Source organism: Chinchilla lanigera, unplaced genomic scaffold, assembly GCF_000276665.1.
Source record: "Chinchilla lanigera isolate Chin_1 unplaced genomic scaffold, ChiLan1.0 scaffold00022, whole genome shotgun sequence".
NCBI lineage: Eukaryota > Metazoa > Chordata > Mammalia > Rodentia > Chinchillidae > Chinchilla > Chinchilla lanigera.
Window position 1 is genome coordinate 28,617,403 of NW_004955423.1, and position 14,758 is coordinate 28,632,160.

A 14,758-nucleotide genomic window follows, 5' to 3' on the forward strand; every position below is an offset into this window, starting at 1 on the left:
GCCAAGCAAGTTCTTTTAATCCTCTGGGTCCTCCATATTCCAGAGATGACTTGCCCTAAAGGTGAAAGAGCACAAGAGAGGAGGAGGGAAGTGGGAGCAACCTTGGCTCTGTGGAAGAGCATGGATTTCTGATACACCTGTGAGCGTTTGCGCTAGGGCTCCACTGTCCGCTAACTCTTCCTTGTTTCTTATAGCTGCAGAGAGGAGTTAAAGCTTGGGCATGTATTTTTAAAATAACTGTATTTTACCAGTTTAACCCATGTAATTTAAACAGAAACAAGGTCTTCCTGGATCGGACTCTCCTGCTGTGCTGATTATAATGACACTTGAGCCCAAACCAAAAGACTCAGTGAGGAGCTAATTAGATGAAGGGAGAGGAGAGGTAAGGAAGGCAGATCTGAGAGCAGAAGAGGAAGAAGACGTTAGACACATTCATGCTGAAGTAGAGAGAATGCTGGCGTGAAGAAGAGAACAGTTCCGGAGGAGGCTGGAGGGCTGGGGAAGATGAGAGCTCGTCTGTAGCCTAAAATGAAGGATGGCCAGCACCTGCCAGTCACCTTCCACAGGTTCTCCCTGGCCAGACCAGGGAGCCGGCCAAGGAATGCCAGCTAAAACAGTGGCACACTCTTAAGGGGACCTCACTAGGCGTGTATTGTGCCAGACCCCAGGCTTGTGCCTACCGCTCCACTCCTCCTGGTTCCTAACTCATCTGCCTGGAAGTCTACGCATTTCCAACCCTCCAGCAGCTTCTCAGTCTCCTCAGTGCTGTTCTGACTGTCGGGCCAGGGCTACTTCTGAGACCCAGACCAAGCCTGTGACCCTAGCCCACAGCCCCAGTCCAGCCGGGCTCCTGCTGCCACGTCTCACCACATTTAGATGAAATCTCAGTCTTCAAACTTCAGACCTAGGAGGTCAATGACTTTTTCTATCAAATCAGGAAATTTCTGTGGTAATTGGTAAATGCTTTATCAAACTCCACAATGACTAGCACCTCCTCATCGTGCTCCCCACCATGACGTTTGTGTTGTGTTTCTTTGTCTCTTTTTCCTGGTCATTGGAACTTTAATAAGTCATTGGTGCTGTCTTTGCAAACAGCACTTTATGTTTCATTGCCAATCAGAAAAGCTAGAAGCAGAGCTCATGGTGAAGTGTGGAGCATAAGCACATGGAATCCCATCTGAGGACAAATTTAATTAACAAGACTCTGTAAAACTCAGTGATGGCTAAAATGCTCGGAGGCTGTGCCATGGTGCATAAATACAATTAATTACAGAAATTTGTTTTTTTTTTTTTAACAGAGATGAAATTGAGGAATAGAATAATGACCAAATGTGTAACACCTCAACTGTGTCCATATGTCTGTGTTGAGGTCTTCAATAGAAATACTCAGAAAGATTCCACAGTGAGAAGAAAACTCCACAGCAGCTGATTAAAACTCTAAGAATTGTAGACGATTGATTGAGCTTCCTTCAACAGAGGAGGAAAATATAAGGGACCACAAAACCTGAGAATCTAGTTTAACAGCAGCTGTGTTATTACATAAGCTACCTGTAATAGATGTGGAAGTGCGTGTGGACTGCGGACACCTACCCTAAATGCTTAATGAAAGTGCCACAGAGTCAGGACTCAGCCTATGTTAATGCACCTCCTTAGTGTGAACCACAACTGAGCTCCACTCCCCATATTGAAGTGTAAATTGACTTGTGGGGCTGCCTTTGGGAACGGAGACACACAAACTTTGCTTAATTCATGCAGTGAAATGAGACAAGCCTTTGTCTGCTGGTGGCTTTCCAAGTTCTAAAATATTGAGAAAGACATTTGACAAAATATTTGAGAAAGACATTTGACATAAGTAAGTCTATCCTTCTCCAAATGCTTCCCCCAACCCCTTCCCAACCCAGGGGCTGCAATGCAGGTGTGGGATTGGAAAACAGTGGCACCAGCCCACTGTTCCTACCTGTCACACTCAGCATAGGTCACAGGGTGCAGTGGTGTCTCCAAGGACGTAAATATCTCCTCAGGTAACATCTAAGAAATTGGTTCTCAGAGTAGGAACTCCGGATATGTTCATCCACTCAACATACTATAAATGCTATTGTTTCAGATTACAAGAATAACATTTAACTCATTTGAGTACATTTGAGAATAAAGACTATTACTCCAAAGAATATAATTAGCAAATCCTACCACATAGAAAGCTACTTTCTTGCAAAAGTAATGAGAACAACAGTGGCACTGGGCCACAGTGGTAACCTAGACGGAGAAGATCACTGCTTTTGAGGTGCTCATGTTTTAGTGGGGAAGAAAGAAAATACTGAGTAAAGAAACAAATCGATTACTCATGATGATAAGAGCTGTGAGGAGCACAAGTGGGACTGTCTGAAGAAAAGAGGACTCATCATGTGAGATGAGCAGGATGGGCGTTCCAAGGTCGCTTCTCTGTAGAATTTGAATGGGAGAATAAGGCTCTGTAAAACATCATGGGGAAATCCTCTCTGGCAGAAGGAACTCGGTCAGAGACTAGGAAACAGGAAGAGGTTGGCAGGAGAAAGAGTGGAGTGAGTGGAATGTTGTTTTACTTTAGCAGGAGAATGCTATCTTATAAGATTATGGGAAATTAACATGTTGGGGTATGTCCGTCTAGCCTTATTTCTATACATCGATATATCACTATGGTAATCATTATTCTCATGCAGATTAATGTTTTATTAATGACAAAAGACTGCAGTCAACCTAGTAGGGACTCTAGAATGAGTTGCCTTTGGGAGCTGTCCCCAGTGGGCCCAGGGTCTGGCCTATGTAGGCCAGGTCTGCTGTATCACAATGGGAAGAGCATGACCTTGGCCAAGGTGACTCTGAAGCTGAGGAGCTTGTAATGGGTAGATGCTGTCTATGGTTTATACTCAAGCCTAGTGAAGAGAATCACTTGGGGTATTATACAAGGAAACGTGTTCCCTAAAATCTTCAGGCAAATGTAGCTAAATAATAGTGATAAAGACGTGTGTACTGTATTCAGCTTTAAATCCTATTTCGCATAACCAGAAATGTGCCAGCTAGTTACTTCTGCTTTACCCACACCTTCAAAAATAGTGACCTGGGGTGGCGCACACCTGTAATCCCAGCACTTAGGAGGCTGAGGCAGGAGGATTGTTGTGAGTTTGAGTCCAGCCGGTGCTACAAAGTGAGTTCAAGAGCAGCTTGAACTGCATAGTGAGACCCTGTCTCACAAAGACAAAAAAAAAGTGACCGGCCATTCCTTCCTCTGGGTCCTCCTTCTCTGCCAGGCCCAGCTGGGCTTCCCTGGAGACGCGCCTGTGCCTTTCCACCGGTGGGAAGCTGATGCATTCCGTGGCCTGAAGATGCTGCTTCCCAGCATAGATGCTGGCAGGGTGCAGGACAGATGCTCAGGACGACTGAGCTCTGTGTCCTTTGTCAAAAGGCAGACAGGTCTAGACTTGTTCTTACTGCTGGGATCACAGGGTCCCCAGGGTAGGGCCCCAGGATATCCAGGCTGTGTCAGTACTACACAGTATATGAGTTCTTTCATACCTGGCTTTTGAAATCTCCCATTGGCCACAGCAAGCCCCGTGGCAACCTTGACTCATGGCGTGGACACACAGACTTGCCTCATATTAAAGGAGGACGGTGGTGACCATTTGTGTGATGCATCACAGAAGTGTTTCTTGAGGCTCAAATACAGGCCAGTTGGAAGTCAGTTCACCACAGGTGGTTCCAAGGAAGAGAATCAAGCAAACAGCCTACAGAAATGGGGGTGGGGCTAGGGAAACCATCTAGGAGTATTGAGAGATGCATAGAACACACAGCTCAAAGCCATTACCTCCTCCAGGCCTGCAGGGACAAGCAATACAGACAGAACTCCCAGGGCTAGTGACACCTGGAGGCCGGGGAAGACACCATTTGGTCTTGGAGGGGGTGGCACCTGGGTGGAAAGATGCAGAGGAGGGCTGAATCCCAGGGAGTGGTCAGGACTCCTGATTTACTGAAGGCATCTTCTTGTGAGAAAGAAAGTGCGGAAGTGGGATGAGTCAGGAAGGACTCTGAGTAGGGTCTAATTGCATCCTGACCTATAGAGTTCATCCCAACTCAAGACGCAGGCTGCCAGGGAGTCAAGGGGTAAAACATAGCCTCATATGCTGGCCAACTCTGGAGAAGGGGCAGGTCCAGGACACTGGATCCAGTACTCACAGAGCTCTGGGCCCAGGTTTAGGGTCTAGATGGACCAACCATAAGTCCTTCTACGCCCTGACTCTCCTCTTGTGCCTGTTGCCAGTAGAACGCACCCAGAGCCAGTCAACCCATCAGCAGAAATTTGCCTCTCAATCCCACAAATTCTAACAGAAAACTCAGCCCAAATATGTAGAAATTGAGTTTAGGATAAGCTTTGTGTTCAGCCTGGACACTGTACTTCCAGAGGGATGCTGATACAAACTGCACTTTGGAGGGGCTGTGGGTTTAGCTCAGCGGCACAGCTCCTGCCTGGCAAGCACGAGGTCGTGAGTTCGATTCCTGGTACTGAAAAAAACCAAAAAACCAAAAAAACAAAAAAAACCCTGCACTTTGGAGAAGACCCAGAAATCACATAGTGCCAAAGCTGGCGGAGAAGGTGGTGAGGACATAGCGACCTGCTTTATGCACTGTTTTGGTTACTTTTTTCTCGCTGCTGGGACAAAATACCTGATGCCCAAAATTAAGGAAGGAAAGGTTTATTTCACTTACAGTTCATGGAAGATTCAGTCCGTACTTGGCAGATTATAAGGCAGAGTGGCACATGGCAAAGAGCTACAGCTCAGGGCAAGCTGCAAACACACACCAGGGCGGAATGGGGGAGGAATGGCCTCAAGCACTCTTTTCCTCTCCCTTACATATGCAAATTATCCACCCCAGGGCGAGTGCAGCTCTCACACCCACAATCATTCAACTCTAATAGCCTGCCCCATGGTCGCATGAGGCTTTGGAGGGGACACACAGACATAAACTGTAACGTGCACCCACCTTCCTGTTGGGTGGCACTCAGAAGTGTTCACCTACATTTTTATCACATATCACAGACACTCAGGGAAGAGGTCTGCAGAACTGCTTCACGAAGTGGCAAGCACAGTGGGACAAATGTGGTTGAAGCCGGGGGAGGACTTTGAGGGGCTTCATGGCAGTGTATCTTTTACTGTAATACAGATTTTTAAACATTCATGTTATATTTTGATTATATGTCATGTTTAACAAGACAAAAAAGAGTCTTTCTTGCTCCTCCTCCTCCTTTTCCAGAAGGCTGTCACTAAGGAATATCTTCTTATTCTGTATGGCCTTGAAGGTGAAAGGCCTGGGACCCATGAAGATAAAAAACAGCACCACATGTGTGTACCCTATGGGAAAACATAGTTCATGGAAATAGTCATAGTTATGGAAACCCTAAAATGCATCCTGTTTTCAGATGAAGAAGTGGGGGTGCATGCCTGGAGATGTGGAAGCTGTACTCGGAAGTTGCAGAGGTGCCCCAAACGTCACCTGTGTCCTGGGGTGGGGAGCGTAGGTGTACCTGTCAGGCTGCGGCTGTCTAGAGTGGACTCTGATCTGGAATTACTCTCCCGTGGACGGGCGTGGTGCATGGATGGCATGAGGGGCTGGGCTTGGGGAAGAAGGATGTCTGGAATTTTGCTTTGCTTTGCTGATGAGAATATTACAGGTGTATAAAGGGGCAGAACTGAGAGGAGAGAGAGAGTTAATTAACGCGGAGAGTCCTGCCACTCTCAGAGCAGGCCCTGTTAGTTATTTATTTAAGTTACTTGCCATATGTGAGTGTATATGACTGACTATTTTAAAAGTATGACAGATGGCTTTAATAATTTTTAAATTATCTACAGCATTTGTTTCTGACATCTCTAAACTATGAACTCTCATGGACTTGTTTTGTCTTCCTTATGGAAAACTGATCACCTGGACCAGACGAAGCTGTGAAGACGTGGGCTCAGCCTGCTGCTTGGATGAATGAGGCCCCTCTGCAGCCCTGACCTCCTTCCTCTCACCCCAGAGTCTGTGGTCTGCTTGAGAGTGGTTTTGTGTCAGTCAGGTGCTTTGGGCTGCAGGAGACAGAAGCTGTTCTGCGTAGTTCGGACATGGAGGGCAATCATTACTCCCCTAGGAAGGGTCCTGAGGTAGGGCAGGGCTGCGTCTTGGCTACTCATGAAGATCCAGGTTCCACTCCTCTCAACTCCATCCTGCCATGCCCCCACTTAGGCTGATGACGGGGACCCCGCTGCATCCATGAGTCGCACCCAGACACAGCCACAGACAAGGGAAAAAGTGACTTCCTGGACGGCGCAGAATCTTTTCCCCAAAGCCATGCCAAGAGATCTTCTCTCACATCTTTGGGGGAGGAACGGGCACAGAGAAGCCCAGTGCATGGACTCAGTTTACTCTCTTCTGTGTGAGTTCTCCTGATCCCTTTGCAGCACACTATGGCTTCTGGGAAGGAGTGTATTGTGGGAGGAAGTGGCTGAAGAATGATTAGCGTCCCTTCTCTAATTCCAGCCTCCAGGGCTACTTCCTTGCTGGGGAGTTTGGGCACATATTACTTACAGGGTAGTGTTTTGGACTGGGGCGCTGGAGTTCGAATACCTGAGCGTTGTTTCCTATTCTACTCTTCACTACCTGGACAGCATTGAATACATTACTTAAATTCTCTGTGTCTCTCCCTACTTGAGAAGTGGAAATAATAATTGTAACTATTTCCAAAAGTTGTTTTGTGGGTCTATGCATCCATGCATCCATAGGTGCTGGAGAGCACAGAACAGTCCTGCCATGTTGTCAAGCTCCAAACACTGAGTTAATCATTCACTATCTTGTCCTCCATAGGCAGTTAGCTTTGTAGTGCAACCCTTCTCATGCAATAAGGCTGATATCACATTTCCTTCAGAGTAGTTGGGGATTAAATTAGATGTATGGAAATCATCTGCACGAAGTTCATGCTCTGCAACTCCACACATAGCATGACTTGGTACTTCAAACATGAGCTTTGATGAGCCTACCAAAGAAAACTTTTTCTTCATCTTTTGTAAAGGAGCAAATATTTCCCTCTCTGAGTAGGTGGTAAAAATTGGAAGAAATAAGCTTGGACCATTCAAGTGGCACACAGTGGGGCTTGTCCGATATGCCTGGTGATGAAGCACAGCTGTTTGGCTTATGTCAGGGCTTTGCACTTTTTCTTTCCTATGTGCCTGCTTGACAGAGTTACTCTTCCAGCTCTTGGAATGACTCAGTAAGGAGTGTCAGCTACAGGAGCTGCCACAGGGGAAGTGGTGACCCTTGGCATGCAGACCTGTCACCTACTGGACAATCACTTGCACTGCAAATACTCCAAGTAAGTAAACCCTAGGAAGCCCTACCCCTCCCAAAGACGCCTTGGCATAGATTTTCAAAGCTCTATATCATATTGGTTTAACTGTGAGTGGCAAAGAAGTATTTTTATTTTTTATCTTTTGTCATGGTTGCCAATATTCTCTCTAACTCCAGGCTGAGCAGAGCTGAACGTAGTTTCTGTAGTTTCATAGCTGTGTGGACATGGAATTTTCCTTGGAGAACCCCAGGCCAGACCTGGGCCCTGGAGGTAGGTGGCCTCCTGTCTCCCTGCTCTGCAGCTGGGAGACACATGCAGGGACAGCCCACCCGGGTTGAGCTCTCTGCTCCTGCAACACAGCCGCACAAACTTCTGCTTTCTCTTCACCCCCTCTTCGAAGACAGAGAAGAAACTGCTGCTCAAGATAGCAGGACAGCAAGGCAGAGCCAGCAGAGATGCCTCCCACCACCCAGCGTGCTCCTGCTGCAGCCTAGCTCTGCAGACATCTGTGTAGTGAGCAGACTGGCTGCAGGCGTCTCGCTCTTCCCAGATAGTTCACTGCTCCCCAGCCCTCCCCAAATGTCACTTTCCAGTCCTTCCCTAGCCCTGTGTGACAGCTTCCTGTCAGTGACTCCCCCACAAGCCTTTTTCTGACAAATCTTAGATATGCAACAGCTGGTCACCCTTCAAGACTCACACATCTCTGCCACCACTTGCACAGATTTCTTTCTCCTTGTGATTTTTTTCCCCGTTTTTTTCTCTTCTGTTCTGTGGGGATCATAGCAGTTTACATTCCCTTCCCCTGCTGGTTCTCTCTACCCACAACCCCTGCTTTGTAGTGCCTTCAGCACACAGGAAACTTCCCATGAGAGAACCGTAAGGAAAAAAAATAGATGCAAGTGCGCCCTTTTTACATTCTGTTTTACTGTTTACAGAGCATTTGCACAAGGGTTGTCTCATAAATTCTCTTTGAGGGAAGCACCTGGTGCCAGGAGTTATTTTATGAAAGACTGAATAGCTTCAAAATAAAATTAGAGTATGCATATAATTTTAAAACAAAGCCTCTGCACTCCTGTGGAATTTACAAAGTGAAGGCTGCCAGCACAGGCCAGCCTGGGGAACCACCCTCCAGCTCAGGCCCTCTAGCCTTGATTTCTGAGTCTGGAAGGTTTAGTAAATATGTTTCAAACTGGGGAGTGGAGGGGGACTTCTACACTCCAGGCCTCTCTAGTTCCACGAGGAACCCAAACCACCTCCTGTCCTGAAAATCAGCTCACTGGGGAGCAAGGGTGTTACACCGAGGTTAGTAGTGTTGCTGGGAGCCTGGAAAGAGCAGACAGGGAGTGACACTGTGGCCATCACCCCTGCCTCTTATGGACTGGGAGCTCTTGTTCGAAATCCACCAGGGGGATGGCAGAAAGAGAGACCCTGGGGTCTGGGAGTTCAACGTGCCTTGATTTAAAAGAATAGCAACCTTCATACAACCTTGATACAACCCTTGTCTGAGCAGAATTTCTAGAACACAACAATCATGTTTTATGGAATGCTTGGTCCATCAGGTAATACAATATTAATATGAGTATTATAAATGAAATATACAAGTAAAGTGTGATTTATGTATACAAATATACATTTATAAAAATAAACAATTAAAATAAAAACAAAATATTGTTTTATATCTTAATGTATTTGATATTACGTGCTATATTAGCACATTGTTCTCTACCAGAGTTTTGGTATATCTAGGGAAAGGAACTTTCTTGAAATCCACAGGCAGAATTCTAAGGCCTAGAGCCCTGTGTACACAGGGCCAGGGCCCCCCTCCTTCCTGCCACCCAAAGACTCTTCCTGCCTGATGATCACTGTAACATCTTTATAGCAGGTAGAAAAACACTTGTAATACATCTGAGAATAAAGCTTGGGAATTGGTCATGCACAAAAACTCAAGAATTTGTGACAAATCTATTCTGTTCGGAAAACTTTTGAGGTAGCAAAATATTTGACAGACTTGGAACGTCTTCCTCTGAGAGAAATAACAACAGGGCCAAGTTCTTTAACAACAGGAATACCAGGAGATCATCTCACATCCCTCAGAATAAATTTCTACTTTATTCAAGACCGGAATGTAACTCATAATGAAATGATAACTGCATAAGAAGATAATTTTTTTTTAATAGGGAAGGGTTTCTAAGCTTAAAAATAGTTTAGTCAGGAGCAAGAATAGATTAATGAAAATGAAAAGTGAATCTAGAAAAGACCTAATAAATGTGAATAGATGAACAATTTCATTTGATGTGGGTGGCAGTGCTAGATAGTAACAACAGAGTTGGAAGAAATATATGTTCAAAACCCTACATTATTTTACCAAGATGAATTTTAAGTAACTATGCATATGATCTATATGTACAAAAATACAAAAATAGAATATGATACAGTAGGTGACATTTTTATTCAGTAATCTTAAAATGGGGAAGATTATTTTACTTATGATAGTCTAATTATAAAGAATGATAAATGAACTTTGATTTAAATATTGCCCAATGTGTATATATTTTGAAATATCACACCATGCCCCCTCATATGTACACTTGTTATGTCAACCTAAAATAGATGAATCTGACTCCATAGATAAAAGTTAGATTATTTAGAGAAATAGGTATCATGAATAAAGCAAAAGGAAATTGTTCACTGAGGAAAGTTTTTCAGACCATGGTAAAATGCAAATTACTCAGTTACACAGTGTTACAGATAAAAAAAGTTTAAAATAGGGGCTGGGGATTTAGCTCAGCGGCAAAGCGCCTGCTTGGCAAGCGCAAGGTCGTGAGTTCGGTTCCCGGTACCGGAGAAAAACCAAAAAAAAAAAAAAAGTTTAAAATATAATCAAAGGACATGACTCAGCAGTTCTAAGAAAAAGAATTTAAAGAGTTTTAAATAGTTTTAAAATCTGTAAGTAGGCCGGGGATATAGCTCAGCGGTACAAATGCCTGCCTGGCAAGCACAAGATCCTGATTTTGATTGCCAGTACCCAAAAAAATTAATTAATTAAAAAATAAAATAAAATCTATGAATAGATGTTCTGTCACATGCACTAGGGGAGTGCAAATTAAGCAGGATAACTTCTTTTACCAAGTGAATAAACAAATACTGAAAAGCACAGTAAAAGCCACTGTTGGATTTTAAATGGTAAAGAGACAGGCAGAGAGCAACGTCAAAATTAGATTGCATGGTTATCTAAAGGGAAATTTAATAATCCCTTTCAAATTTTAAAATGTATACATTCTAAACTTAGAAATTTCATTTTTAGAAATTTTAACACACATAACATATTTTTACAGAAATAAGGTGATTTACAAAGATGTCTTTAAAGTTTGGCCTGAAATTATCACTGATAACAATGTAAATGTCCATGAATAAATACAACGTGGTACATACATCTTATGGAATAATACACTGCCATTAAATGAGTGGGATTTTAAACACTTAATAGTTTGTAGCCTGGTCCTGGCCTGTGTATATCTTCAGGTATTCATCACAACTTTATGAAGGAGGCTCTAGTGTCATTCCCACTTTGTAATGCTCAGACTTGCAGAAGACATTATGAGTTAAAGTCCATAATTCAATTTAGGCAACCTGCCTCTAAAATCTGTGTTCTTAACCACAAAATGTGCTATCTCTGAAAAATGTACTACTCACTTATATTTTATAATAGTACAAAATATGATTATCATGAGCCTATTTGTATTAAATACATATATGCTTCTAGAGCAGTAAACATTTCTGAAAGGATACACAATAACTAGTAACAGAAGGTATCCCCAAGTACTATTTAGTAACATTTGCATTTATTACCATAGCAAAATATTGGAAACAATCCAATTCTGAAAATACTTAAGTTATGATATTCTCCATTATTATAGCCATTGACTTTTTTTTAAAAAAGAGCTCATAATAGTGAGGGAAATGCTTATATTACCACTTCTCACAAATAGAGCATATGCAAAACATTAATGAGTATATTATATTGAAAAAGCATACAGTAACCATTACAGTATTAAATGTATAAAATGTTAACAGTGGTCATCTGAGGCTAGTTTAATTAAAGTCTTTCCATCTTTCAGGCTTTCTATACTTTTGAATATTCTGTATGTGTTGCATTTATAGTAAAATACATTTTATGTACAAACTAATAGAACCCACTCTGAGCAAGGTGGACCTACAAAGCTGAGGGTTAGCCTTGGGATGAGAACTATGAGAGAGCTTGGCCAGGGGAATTCAATTCTTGCAGCTGCCAGCTTCCAGGCCCTGCCACAGTGACCCCACCCTGCAGGTCTCAGGTGGCCTGGTGGACTCCATGGCTCTGCTTTAAAACTCTGCATCAGAATCCTTTAAGTGGGGGGGATGCCAGGGCCAACAGAGAGCCCCACAGAATTCATGCGAAACCAGGACAACAGGTGTTGGGCAGGATTGATCTAGAAAAGCATGAGAAAAAAATCAAATACCACTGAGGATGTAAGACTGAAGAACATTCTTCATGGCTCTTGCCAAAAGCTCTCGGACAGGTTAGCTCTAGGACAGGTTCTGGCAGTAACTGTGTTTTCTTTGTAATGATACTTCCTAGAGTGGCATATGGCTGTTTTGTTAAAGCCACACAGACACATGTCTGCTCAAATGCATTAATGTTCCCATCTCAACTGGATGACTTGGCAGGAATAGCACACCAGCCAGCCAATGTGTAGACTGACCCGTGCGACCTGCACTGAAAAGCTGGAGTGCAACATCGTGCATTACACTGATAAGCAGTTAGACACACTCTGGCTTCCTTTAACCACTGCTCCCAGTAATGTGTGTTGACCTTTACCAGGCATCCTGGATACTGGACTTGGGTTAGAATTCAAAAGTTCAGGAGAGGAGCTGAGAAATGTTACACAAACTGTAAACACAGGCAAGACCCATCTTTCAAGTTGTCAGTCTGTCATGACAAGCATCCTGTGACTTAGCACAAAGGGAGATTTGGCTCAAAGAGTGAGATGTGGCTCACATACAGGTACACATGGAAACACGCATGCACACCACCTCTGACCCCCGATGGCCCCTTCGCACACTGAGTGTGAAAAATGTCCTAGGATCACATTATAGGAAAACACACAAAATGTCTTTTTATTCTGTTTTATCCTATTTTTATTCTGTTTTCCTGTTCAATTCATTTTACACATTGCTTTCTAAACCACATAGTGCATCTTCTACCCTTTGTCCTGGGGACATCACAGGCCTCTGTAGCCACTGCTGGTGGGACTGTCTATGCCACTCCACACTGAGGTACTCAGGCTCCACTCTGCATGCAAGGCACCATCCAGCATAAACTAAACATATTCTCCACGCATGGTGCTGAACTGAGGTGCATAACTGTATCTCAGGAAGAGCAGAAGTTTCAGTTTCAACCTCTGTTATCATAGTCCACACACAGAGAGGAGCACAATGACTGAGTGGACTGCTGGTCGTTGAGATTCTCACAGCTTTGCTCAGCAGTTCTGTCATCTCGGTTGCTACATTGCTGTAAGTCTCTTTCCTTAGTGGTAAGCAGTGTAGCTAGGATGACATGTGTGCAGTTGTCAAATGCCAGGCACGTAGTGGACTCAGGCTTGGAGGACTGATGGTGAGTGCTCACACTGGAGAGCAGGGCAGTGAGGGGCGAATGGGCCGAGGAAGTCAGCGACTGTGCTTAGGAACCTCAGTCGTAAAGAGCGGACGATCCTTAACTGCTTAAGATGCACGAGAAGAGCTTTGAACATGATCCTAAGGTCATATACAAGTTGTTACAAAGGGACATTTTTTGGGGAGAACATTTTAGAGGTATCTAATATGAGGCAACACTTTTTGAGGCACTGTAGACTTTAAGGAAAGCTAGCCTGAGAATCTACTCCAAAGTTATCTGAAATTCAACTCTACCAAAAGGGCAAGTTCCACATCCCATTAATCATTTTGATATGAACTAGGGTGTCATTTCCCAGTAAACTTAGGCTCACATTTTGAAACTAGCTTTTGCTTTGCTTCAGTATCACAAAAGCATGTTCCCTCTGTCTCCTCTGTCTCTGGTCTCTCCTTTCTTTCAATCCCCATCAGCCTATGAGCTACTCAGTTTCCTTCGTTCTGTGAGTGAAGACTAGGTCTGTGGCTCTTGGAGTAGTGTGAGTCTGAAACGTACTATGTGCCTGGCTCTGTCGCTATCATTTTCTTTGGGGCAACTGGAGACTGAGGATCTATGTAGGACTCTGAAGGTGCTCATGTGTTATTATGGTGCTTAAACAATCTTTTGTTTCTCCTTAGTGCTTTAGACTGTGAAGGATAAGCTTCATGAGCACCTGCAACTACTGAAGAGCAGTTGCTTAACCCAGGTGAATAGAGCTCCATTTACTGGAACTAAACAGAAAAATAAACTTAGGGGAGGAAACATTTGGAGTTGAATTCCTCTGAACTTTAATTAAACTGCCAACTTAGTTTTTGGAATTTCCTTTTACTGTGAGAATCTAATGATTGATTCACATTGTCCAAATTGGAGGACGTTTTGTATTACAGTTCCTGCATTAGGGTAAATATTTTTCTGCTGCTATTTGGACCCATTATGTAGTCTCTGGTGTGCTGTATTGGACAGTGTGCTTCCGCATAATTTGAAATGGAATTCAGGAGAGAATCCCACACTGCAGCCCAGGGTACAGCATAGTCTTTAGCCATTGTAACTCAAGCAAGCTCCACTGACGCATAACTCTGATTCCCCAGGCCAGAGGCTGATAGGAGGCTGTATAGATTGAGGATAAAGAATGTTGATCACATAGATGACCATGTGAAGGATCCCTTAGAGAAAACCATAATGACCATGCTTTCTTGGGGATAAAACCTGAATTACCCCCATCCTCTCAGGAGCAGAGGTTGCTCCAGGTGGGAGGACCTCTTTGACAGCTTTATTGTCTTGCTAAACTGCACACTTTTGCTCCCAAGTGAGACAGTTCATTAGGAGTCAACTTGGGTTTGAGTGTTAAGTCAAATGTGTTGAGAAAATTCAGAAATTATAAGAAATAGTATTCTTTTTCCATAATTCCTGTTTCAGCCCCTGAATAGAAGTTCTATGAAGTAGCCATCTGCCTTGGTCAGCCCCACCCCTCAGTTTCTAGTCAAATACAGACCATCACTCCATTCCAGCTTTTCCCTTGATGATTGATATTTTGCTTACTAAAGCAAACTGTATGTGCAAAAGGGTATACAGTTTAAAATAAATTCAAAACTCCATTCTGCCCTCAAAACCCCAGATACCTTTCCGGAGTACTCCCATGTATACAAAAGTACTCCATACATGTAAAACAAACATGCCTGGGCCTCCACACAGGGGTCCTTTGACCTTTGTCAGATGTCATC